This window comes from Ranitomeya imitator, chromosome 1 (assembly GCF_032444005.1).
Source record: "Ranitomeya imitator isolate aRanImi1 chromosome 1, aRanImi1.pri, whole genome shotgun sequence".
NCBI classification, from domain to species: domain Eukaryota; kingdom Metazoa; phylum Chordata; class Amphibia; order Anura; family Dendrobatidae; genus Ranitomeya; species Ranitomeya imitator.
In genome coordinates, this window is record NC_091282.1 from 591,774,827 (window position 1) to 591,784,629 (window position 9,803).

Here is a 9,803-nt window from a genome sequence, read left to right on the forward strand (position 1 = left end):
CCTCCTCCCCCTCTCACCCTGCAGTATAGTGCCTCATGCAGTGCTGCAGTGTGTCCTCCTCTCACCCTGCAGTATATTGCCTCATGCAGTGCTGCCGCGTGTCCTCCTCTCACCCTGCAGTTTATTGCCTCATGCAGTGCTGCTGTGTGTCCTCCTCCCCCTCTCACCCTGCAGTATAGTGCCTCATGCAGTGCTGCAGTGTGTCCTCCTCTCACCCTGCAGTATATTGCCTCATGCAGTGCTGCCGCGTGTCCTCCTCTCACCCTGCAGTATATTGCCTCATGCAGTGCTGCCGTGAGTCCTCCTCACCCCCTGCAGTATATTGCCTCATGCAGTGCTGCCGTGTGTCCTCCTCCTCACACCCTGCAGTATATTGACTCATGCAGTGCTGCCATGTGTCCTCCTCCTCTCACCCTGCAGTATATTGCCTCATGCAGTGCTGCCATGTGTCCTACTCCTCCTCTCACCCTGCAGTATATTGCCTCAGGCAATGCCGCCGTGTGTCCTCCTCCTCTCACCCTGCAGTATAGTGCCTCATGCAGTGCTGCCGTGTGTCCTCCTCCTCACACCCTGCAGTATATTGCCTCATGCAGTGCTGCCGTGTGTCCACCTCCTCTCACCCTGCAGAATATTGCCTCATGCAGTGCTGCCGTGTGTCCTCCTCACCCTTGCAGTATGTTGCCTCATGCAGTGCTGCCGTGTGTCCTCCTCCTCACACCCTGCAGTATATTGCCTCATGCAGTGCTGCCGTGTGCCCTCTCACCCTGCAGTATATTGCCTCATTCAGTGCTGCTGTGAGTCCTCCTCACCCCCTGTAGTATATTGCCTCATGCAGTGTTGCCGTGTGTCCTCCTCCTCCTCTCACCCTGCAGTATATTGCCTCATGCAGTGCTGCCGTGTGTCCTCCTCCTCTCACCCTGCAGTATATTGCCTCATGCAGTGCTGCCGTCTGTGCTCCTCCTCCTCACACCCTGCAGTATATTGCCTCATGCAGTGCTGCCGTGTGTCCTCCTCCCCCTCTCACCCTGCAGTATAGTGCCTCATGCAGTGCTGCAGTGTGTCCTCCTCTCACCCTGCAGTATATTGCCTCATGCAGTGCTGCCTTGTGTCCACCTCCTCTCACCCTGCAGTATATTGCCTCATGCAGTGCTGCCGTGTGTCCTCCTCACCCTTGCAGTATGTTGCCTCATGCAGTGCTGCCGTGTGTCCTCCTCCCCCTCTCACCCTGCAGTATAGTGCGTCATGTAGTGCTGCAGTGTGTCCTCCTCTCACCCTGCAGTATATTGCCTCATGCAGTGCTGCTGTGTGTCCACCTCCTCTCACCCTGCAGTATATTGCCTCATGCAGTGCTGCCGTGTGTCCTCCTCACCCTTGCAGTATGTTGCCTCATGCAGTGCTGCCGTGTGTCCTCCTCCCCCTCTCACCCTGCAGTATAGTGCCTCATGCAGTGCTGCAGTGTGTCCTCCTCTCACCCTGCAGTATATTGCCTCATGCAGTGCTGCCGTGTGTCCACCTCCTCTCACGCTGCAGTATATTGCCTCATGCAGTGCTGCCGTGTCCTCCTCACCCTTGCAGTATGTTGCCTCATGCAGTGCTGCCTTGTGTCCTCCTCCTCACCCCCTGCAGTATATTGCCTCATGCAGTGCTGCCATGAGTCCTCCTCACCCCCTGCAGTATATTGCCTCATGCAGTGCTGCCGTGTGTCCTCCTCCTCCTCCTCTCACCCTGCAGAATATTGCCTCATGCAGTGCTGCCGTGTGTCCTCCTCCTCTCACCCTGCAGTATATTGACTCATGCAGTGCTGCCGTGTGTCCTCCTCACCCTCTCACCCTGCATTATAGTGCCTCATGCAGTGCTACCGTGTGTCCTCCTCCTCTCACCCTGCAGTATATTGCATCATGCAGTGCTGCCATGTGTCCTACTCCTCCTCTCACCCTGCAGTATATTGCCTCAGGCAATGCCGCTGTGTGTCCTCCTCCTCTCACCCTGCAGTATAGTGCCTCATGCAGTGCTGCCGTGTGTCCACCTCCTCTCACCCTGCAGTATATTGCCTCATGCAGTGCTGCCGTGTGTCCTCCTCACCCTTGCAGTATGTTGCCTCATGCAGTGCTGCCGTGTGTCCTCCTCCTCACCCCCTGCAGTATATTGCCTCATGCAGTGCTGCCATGAGTCCTCCTCACCCCCTGCAGTATATTGCCTCATGCAGTGCTGCTGTGTGTCCTCCTCCTCCTCCTCTCACCCTGCAGTATATTGCCTCATGCAGTGCTGCCGTGTGTCCTCCTGACCCTTGCAGTATGTTGCCTCATGCAGTGCTGCCGTGTGTCCTCCTCCCCCTCTCACCCTGCAGTATAGTGCCTCATGCAGTGCTGCAGTGTGTCCTCCTCTCACCCTGCAGTATATTGCCTCATGCAGTGCTGCCGTGTGTCCACCTCCTCTCACCCTGCAGTATATTGCCTCATGCAGTGCTGCCGTGTGTCCTCCTCACCCTTGCAGTATGTTGCCTCATGCAGTGCTGCCGTGTGTCCTCCTCCTCACCCCCTGCAGTATATTGCCTCATGCAGTGCTGCCATGAGTCCTCCTCACCCCCTGCAGTATATTGCCTCATGCAGTGCTGCCGTGTGTCCTCCTCCTCTCACCCTGCAGTATATTGCCTCATGCAGTGCTGCCGTGTGTCCTCCTCCTCTCACCCTGCAGTATATTGACTCATGCAGTGCTGCCGTGTGTCCTCCTCACCCTCTCACCCGGCATTATAGTGCCTCATGCAGTGCTACCGTGTGTCCTCCTCCTCTCACCCTGCAGTATATTGCCTCATGCAGTGCTGCCATGTGTCCTACTCCTCCTCTCACCCTGCAGTATATTGCCTCAGGCAATGCCGCTGTGTGCCCTCCTCCTCTCACCCTGCAGTATAGTGCCTCATGCAGTGCTGCCGTGTGTCCTCCTCCTCCTCACACCCTGCAGTATATTGCCTCATGCAGTGCTGCCGTGTGTCCTCCTCCTCTCACCCTGCAGTATATTGCCTCATGCAGTGCTGCCGTGTGTCCTCCTCACCCTTGCAGTATGTTGCCTCATGTAGTGCTGCCGTGTGTCCTCCTCCTCACACCCAGCAGTATATTGCCTCATGCAGTGCTGCTGTGTGTCCTCTCACCCTGCAGTATATTGCCTCATGCAGTGCTGCTGTGAGTCCTCCTCACCCCCTGCAGTATATTGCCTCATGCAGTGCTGCCGTGTGTCCTCCTCCTCCTCTCACCCTGCAGTATATTGCCTCATGCAGTACTGCCGTGTGTCCTCCTCCTCTCACCCTGCAGTATATTGCTTCATGCAGTGCTGCCGTGTATGCTTCTCCTCCTCACACCCTGCAGTATATTGCCTCATGCAGTGCTGCCGTGTGTCCTCCTCCCCCTCTCACCCTGCAGTATAGTGCCTCATGCAGTGCTGCAGTGTGTCCTCCTCTCACCCTGCAGTATATTGCCTCATGCAGTGCTGCTGTGTGTGCTCCTCCTCCTCACACCCTGCAGTATATTGCCTCATGCAGTGCTGCTGTGTGTCCTCCTCCCCCTCTCACCCTGCAGTATAGTGCCTCATGCAGTGCTGCAGTGTGTCCTCCTCTCACCCTGCAGTATATTGCCTCATGCAGTGCTGCCGTGTGTCCTCCTCTCACCCTGCAGTATATTGCCTCATGCAGTGCTGCCGTGCGTCCTCCTCACCCCCTGCAGTATATTGCCTCATGCAGTGCTGCCGTGTGTCCTCCTCCTCACACCCTGCAGTATATTGACTCATGCAGTGCTGCCATGTGTCCTCCTCCTCTCACCCTGCAGTATATTGCCTCATGCAGTGCTGCCATGTTTCCTACTCCTCCTCTCACCCTGCAGTATATTGCCTCATGCAGTGCTGCCGTGTGTCCTCCTCCTCTCACCCTGCAGTATATTGACTCATGCAGTGCTGCCGTGTGTCCTCCTCACCCTCTCACCCTGCATTATAGTGCCTCATGCAGTGCTACCGTGTGTCCTCCTCCTCTCACCCTGCAGTATATTGCCTCATGCAGTGCTGCCATGTGTCCTACTCCTCCTCTCACCCTGCAGTATATTGCCTCAGGCAATGCCGCTGTGTGCCCTCCTCCTCTCACCCTGCAGTATAGTGCCTCATGCAGTGCTGCCGTGTGTCCTCCTCCTCCTCACACCCTGCAGTATATTGCCTCATGCAGTGCTGCCGTGTGTCCTCCTCCTCTCACCCTGCAGTATATTGCCTCATGCAGTGCTGCCGTGTGTCCTCCTCACCCTTGCAGTATGTTGCCTCATGCAGTGCTGCCGTGTGTCCTCCTCCTCACACCCAGCAGTATATTGCCTCATGCAGTGCTGCCGTGTGTCCTCTCACCCTGCAGTATATTGCCTCATGCAGTGCTGCTGTGAGTCCTCCTCACCCCCTACAGTATATTGCCTCATGCAGTGCTGCCGTGTGTCCTCCTCCTCCTCTCACCCTGCAGTATATTGCCTCATGCAGTGCTGCCGTGTGTCCTCCTCCTCTCACCCTGCAGTATATTGCTTCATGCAGTGCTGCCGTGTATGCTTCTCCTCCTCACACCCTGCAGTATATTGCCTCATGCAGTGCTGCCGTGTGTCCTCCTCCCCCTCTCACCCTGCAGTATAGTGCCTCATGCAGTGCTGCAGTGTGTCCTCCTCTCACCCTGCAGTATATTGCCTCATGCAGTGCTGCTGTGTGTGCTCCTCCTCCTCACACCCTGCAGTACATTGCCTCATGCAGTGCTGCTGTGTGTCCTCCTCCCCCTCTCACCCTGCAGTATAGTGCCTCATGCAGTGCTGCAGTGTGTCCTCCTCTCACCCTGCAGTATATTGCCTCATGCAGTGCTGCCGTGTGTCCTCCTCTCACCCTGCAGTATATTGCCTCATGCAGTGCTGCCGTGCGTCCTCCTCACCCCCTGCAGTATATTGCCTCATGCAGTGCTGCCGTGTGTCCTCCTCCTCACACCCTGCAGTATATTGACTCATGCAGTGCTGCCATGTGTCCTCCTCCTCTCACCCTGCAGTATATTGCCTCATGCAGTGCTGCCATGTGTCCTACTCCTCCTCTCACCCTGCAGTATATTGCTTCAGGCAATGCCGCCGTGTGTCCTCCTCCTCTCACCCTGCAGTATAGTGCCTCATGCAGTGCTGCCATGTGTCCTCCTCCTCACACCCTGCAGTATATTGCCTCATGCAGTGCTGCCGTGTGTCCTCCTCCTCTCACCCTGCAGAATATTGCCTCATGCAGTGCTGCCGTGTGTCCTCCTCACCCTTGCAGTATGTTGCCTCATGCAGTGCTGCCGTGTGTCCTCCTCCTCACACCCTGCAGTATATTGCCTCATGCAGTGCTGCCGTGTGCCCTCTCACCCTGCAGTATATTGCCTCATTCAGTGCTGCTGTGAGTCCTCCTCACCCCCTGCAGTATATTGCCTCATGCAGTGTTGCCGTGTGTCCTCCTCCTCCTCTCACCCTGCAGTATATTGCCTCATGCAGTGCTGCCGTGTGTCCTCCTCCTCTCACCCTGCAGTATATTGCCTCATGCAGTGCTGCCGTGTGTGCTCCTCCTCCTCACACCCTGCAGTATATTGCCTCATGCAGTGCTGCCGTGTGTCCTCCTCCCCCTCTCACCCTGCAGTATAATGCCTCATGCAGTGCTGCAGTGTGTCCTCCTCTCACCCTGCAGTATATTGCCTCATGCAGTGCTGCCTTGTGTCCACCTCCTCTCACCCTGCAGTATATTTCCTCATGCAGTGCTGCCGTGTGTCCTCCTCACCCTTGCAGTATGTTGCCTCATGCAGTGCTGCCGTGTGTCCTCCTCACCCTTGCAGTATGTTGCCTCATGCAGTGCTGCCGTGTGTCCTCCTCACCCTTGCAGTATGTTGCCTCATGCAGTGCTGCCGTGTGTCCTCCTCCTCACCCCCTGCAGTATATTGCCTCATGCAGTGCTGCCATGAGTCCTCCTCACCCCCTGCAGTATATTGCCTCATGCAGTGCTGCCATGTGTCCTCCTCCTCCTCCTCTCACCCTGCAGTATATTGCCTCATGCAGTGCTGCCGTGTGTCCTCCTCCTCTCACCCTGCAGTATATTCACTCATGCAGTGCTGCCGTGTGTCCTCCTCACCCTCTCACCCTGCATTATAGTGCCTCATGCAGTGCTACCGTGTGTCCACCTCCTCTCACCCTGCAGTATATTGCCTCATGCAGTGCTGCCATGTGTCCTCCTAATCCTCTCACCCTGCAGTATATTGCCTCATGCAGTGCTGCCATGTGTCCTCCTAATCCCCTCACCCTGCAGTATATTACCTCATGCAGTGCTGCCGTGTGTCCTCCTCCTCCTCTCACCCTGCAGTATATTGCCTCATGCAGTGCTGCCGTGTGTCCTCCTCACCCTTGCAGTATGTTGCCTCATGCAGTGCTGCCGTGTGTCCTCCTCCCCCTCTCACCCTGCAGTATAGTGCCTCATGCAGTGCTGCAGTGTGTCCTCCTTTCACCCTGCAGTATATTGCCTCATGCAGTGCTGCCGTGTGTCCACCTCCTCTCACCCTGCAGTATATTGCCTCATGCAGTGCTGCCGTTTGTCCTCCTCCTCACCCCCTGCAGTTTATTGCCTCATGCAGTGCTGCCGTGTGTCCTCCTCACCCTTGCAGTATGTTGCCTCATGCAGTGCTGCCGTGTGTCCTCCTCCTCACCCTGCAGTATATTGCCTCATGCAGTGCTGCCGTGAGTCCTCCTCACCCCCTGCAGTATATTGCCTCATGCAGTGCTGCCGTGTGTCCTCCTCCTCCTCACACCCTGCAGTATATTGCCTCATGCAGTGCTGCCGTGTGTCCTCCTCCCCCTCTCACCCTGCAGTATAGTGCCTCATGCAGTGCTGCAGTGTGTCCTCCTCTCACCCTGCAGTATATTGCCTCATGCAGTGCTGCCTTGTGTCCACCTCCTCTCACCCTGCAGTATATTGCCTCATGCAGTTCTGCCGTGTGTCCTCCTCACCCTTGCAGTATGTTGCCTCATGCAGTGCTGCCGTGTGTCCTCCTCCCCCTCTCACCCTGCAGTATAGTGCTTCATGCAGTGCTGCAGTGTGTCCTCCTCTCACCCTGCAGTATATTGCCTCATGCAGTGCTGCTGTGTGTCCACCTCCTCTCACCCTGCAGTATATTGCCTCATGCAGTGCTGCCGTGTGTCCTCCTCACCCTTGCAGTATGTTGCCTCATGCAGTGCTGCCGTGTGTCCTCCTCCCCCTCTCACCCTGCAGTATAGTGCCTCATGCAGTGCTGCAGTGTGTCCTCCTCTCACCCTGCAGTATATTGCCTCATGCAGTGCTGCTGTGTGTCCACCTCCTCTCACCCTGCAGTATATTGCCTCATGCAGTGCTGCCGTGTGTCCTCCTCACCCTTGCAGTATGTTGCCTCATGCAGTGCTGCCGTGTGTCCTCCTCCTCACCCCCTGCAGTATATTGCCTCATGCAGTGCTGCCATGAGTCCTCCTCACCCCCTGCAGTATATTGCCTCATGCAGTGCTGCCGTGTGTCCTCCTCCTCCTCCTCTCACCCTGCAGTATATTGCCTCATGCAGTGCTGCCATGTGTCCTCCTAATCCTCTCACCCTGCAGTATATTGCCTCATGCAGTGCTGCCATGTGTCCTCCTAATCCCCTCACCCTGCAGTATATTACCTCATGCAGTGCTGCCGTGTGTCCTCCTCCTCCTCTCACCCTGCAGTATATTGCCTCATGCAGTGCTGCCGTGTGTCATCCTCACCCTTGCAGTATGTTGCCTCATGCAGTGCTGCCGTGTCCTCCTCCCCCTCTCACCCTGCAGTATAGTGCCTCATGCAGTGCTGCAGTGTGTCCTCCTCTCACCCTGCAGTATATTGCCTCATGCAGTGCTGCCGTGTGTCCACCTCCTCTCACCCTGCAGTATATTGCCTCATGCAGTGCTGCCGTGTGTCCTCCTCCTCACCCCCTGCAGTATAGTGCCTCATGCAGTGCTGCCGTGTGTCCTCCTCACCCTTGCAGTATGTTGCCTCATGCAGTGCTGCCGTGTGTCCTCCTCCCCCTCTCACCCTGCAGTATAGTGCCTCATGCAGTGCTGCCGTGTGTCCCCCTCACCCTTGCAGTATGTTGCCTCATGCAGTGCTGCCGTGTGTCCTCCTTCTCACCCCCTGCAGTATATTGCCTCATGCAGTGCTGCCGTGAGTGCTCCTCACCCCCTGCAGCATATTGCCTCATGCAGTGCTGCCGTGTGTCCTCCTCCTCCTTTCACCCTGCAGTATATTGCCTCATGCAGTGCTGCCATGTGTCCTCCTCCTCCTCTCACCCTGCAGTATATTGACTCATGCAGTGCTGCTGTGTGTCCTCCTCCCCCTCTCACCCTGCAGTATAGTGCCTCATGCAGTGCTACCGTGTGTCCACCTCCTCTCACCCTGCAGTATATTGCCTCATGCAGTGCTGCCATGTGTCCTCCTAATCCTCTCACCCTGCAGTATATTGCCTCATGCAGTGCTGCCATGTGTCCTCCTAATCCCCTCACCCTGCAGTATATTGCCTCATGCAGTGCTGCCGTGTGTCCTCCTCCTCCTCTCACCCTGCAGTATATTGCCTCATGCAGTGCTGCCGTGTGTCCTCCTCACCCTTGCAGTATGTTGCCTCATGCAGTGCTGCCGTGTGTCCTCCTCCCCCTCTCACCCTGCAGTATAGTGCCTCATGCAGTGCTGCAGTGTGTCCTCCTCTCACCCTGCAGTATATTGCCTCATGTAGTGCTGCCGTGTGTCCACCTCCTCTCACCCTGCAGTATATTGCCTCATGCAGTGCTGCCGTGTGTCCTCCTCACCCTTGCAGTATGTTGCCTCATGCAGTGCTGCCGTGAGTCCCCCTCACCCTCTGCAGTATATTGCCTCATGCAGTGCTGCCGTGTGTCCTCCTCCTCCTCTCACCCTGCAGTATATTGCCTCATGCAGTGCTGCCGTGTGTCCTCCTCCTCCTCTCACCCTGCAGTATATTGACTCATGCAGTGCTGCTGTGTGTCCTCCTCCCCCTCTCACCCTGCAGTATAGTGCCTCATGCAGTGCTACCGTGTGTCCACCTCCTCTCACCCTGCAGTATATTGCCTCATACAGTGCTGCCATGTGTCCTCCTAATCCTCTCACCCTGCAGTATATTGCCTCATGCAGTGCTGCCATGTGTCCTCCTAATCCCCTCACCCTGCAGTATATTGCCTCATGCAGTGCTGCCGTGTGTCCTCCTCCTCCTCTCACCCTACAGTATATTGCCTCATGCAGTGCTGCTGTGTGTCCTCCTACCCCTCTCACCCTGCAGTATATTGCCTCATGCAGTGCTGCCATGTGTCCTCCTCCTCCTCTCACCCTGCAGTATAGTGCCTCATGCAGTGCTGCCATCTGTCCTCCTCCTCCTCTCACCTTGCAGTTTATTGCCTCACCTGTATCTCCACTCCTTCCCTGTGGCGAGTCTCGTTTCCTCTGAGCTCCGTGTGATCCTCACCACCTTTTATAGTCCCTCTATGACGTCATGTGTTGATTTTCCTCTCCATTGTCTCTCCCTCAACTGGCCTCTCTCCTATCCCTGTGCTTCCCTCAGGAAATCCCAACATCTCCTTGCCCCTTCTTCCCTTACATTTGTGATTTGCCTTCAGGGTGCATTTCCCTTTTCTTCGGTGTCATATCTGTATTCTGTTGCAGATCATGTCAGCAGCCAATATCAACCTGCCATATGTTTGTCAGGATGGATTTACACGAAACGCTTTCCACTACATAAAACCCTGTGGACAATCTGC

At 56.2% G+C, this 9,803-nt stretch overlaps 1 protein-coding gene across 3 annotated transcripts in view; it reads right to left on the reverse strand.

Annotated features, from left to right (window-relative positions):
- LOC138680655 (C2 calcium-dependent domain-containing protein 4D-like) overlaps window positions 1-9,492 on the reverse strand; it is a 267,619-nt gene extending 258,127 nt beyond the window's left edge. For 2 of the 3 annotated variants that reach the window (XR_011321725.1, XM_069767967.1), the window contains exon 1: window positions 9,450-9,492. The gene's annotated coding sequence lies outside the window, so the exon portion shown is untranslated. Of the gene's footprint in view, window positions 1-9,429 lie in introns of all 3 variants that reach the window. The other variant, XM_069767971.1, reaches the window with a different exon arrangement.
- Window positions 9,493-9,803: the final 311 nt, after the last annotated feature.